This window comes from Colobus angolensis, unplaced genomic scaffold (genome assembly GCF_000951035.1).
Source record: "Colobus angolensis palliatus isolate OR3802 unplaced genomic scaffold, Cang.pa_1.0 Scaffold181, whole genome shotgun sequence".
In the NCBI taxonomy this organism is placed as follows: domain Eukaryota; kingdom Metazoa; phylum Chordata; class Mammalia; order Primates; family Cercopithecidae; genus Colobus; species Colobus angolensis.
The window spans coordinates 239973-241274 of record NW_012114944.1 but is presented as its reverse complement, the minus strand read 5'-3'; positions in this window follow the sequence as shown (position 1 = coordinate 241274).

The following is a 1302-nucleotide window of genomic DNA, read 5'->3' as shown; positions in this document are numbered from 1 at the left end:
AAAAAAAAAAAAAAAAAAAAGAAATTCTCTCAACAAAGAGTTAAAAATAAATGACTGCAAGGATGAAGGAGACACAGTGTATACAATACAGTGAAAAATAATGAACCACAAAGACCCATAAAGTCTAATTAATTCTTGATACTGAATTGCTGATTCCATTACCCATGGAAAGTTGAAAAAATGGTCAAAAACATGACCCCAAACTTTCAAAGAATGGATAATTTCTGTGTTATCTGTGGTTTTCATAGGATAAAATAATATGGAGACCTTGCCAAATCATTTTATGCATAACAGTTAGCTCCTTGAGGACAGTAATTACATCTGTCCTATTTATTTTTTGACTCTTCATAGCAATTACAGTGCTTGGTACACACTAAATACTCAGTAGGTATTTGCTGAGTATGGAATGAGTATTCTGACACCAAAATTTAACAAACACAATGCAAAAAACTTGATATAAATGAAACCATTTTTAATGTCTATTAGCTGATGAAAGCCAATGTGTATTAAACAAATAACACACATTACCCACCGGCATATTCTTAGGAATAGCAACATGGCACAACATTAGAAGAAGTCTTATTTTTAATGTTTTTATAATGAAGAAGTTCAAACCCCTATACGAAAATTAGAAAGAACAGATCATTAACTTCAGGTATTTTTATCCAGATTCAATAATCACCTCGTGATATGTCTTGTTCAGCCATGCACCTCTTCACTTCTCCCACTTTTGAATTATATTGAAGCAAATCCCAGATCACGATAGCATTTCATTTTTTTTTTTTTTTCCAAGATGGAGTCTTACCCTGTTGCCCAGACTGGAGGGCAATGGCGTGATCTCAACTCACTGCAACCTCCACCTCCCAGGTTCAAACGATTTTCCTGTTTCAGCATCCCAAGTAGCTGGGATTATAGGCGCACACCACCACACCAAGCTCATTTTTGTATTTTTAGTGGAGACGGGGTTTCAACATGTTGGCCAGGCTGGTCTCAAACTCCTGACCTCGTGATTCGCCCGTCTCAGCTTCCCAAAGTGTTGCAATTACAGGCGTAAGCCACCGCACTCAGCAGCATTTCATTTTTAAATAGTTTAGTGTGTATCTATAATAAATGGTAGACACTCTCTTTTTTTCTTTTTTTTCAAGATAAGGTCTCACTCAGTCACCCAGGCTGAAGCTTAGTGGCATGATCACAGCTAACTGCAGCCTCAAATTCCTTGGGCTCAGATGATCCTCCCGCCTCAGCCTCCCAAGTGGCTGGGACTACAGGTGTGCACTACCACACCCAGCAAATTTTAAAATT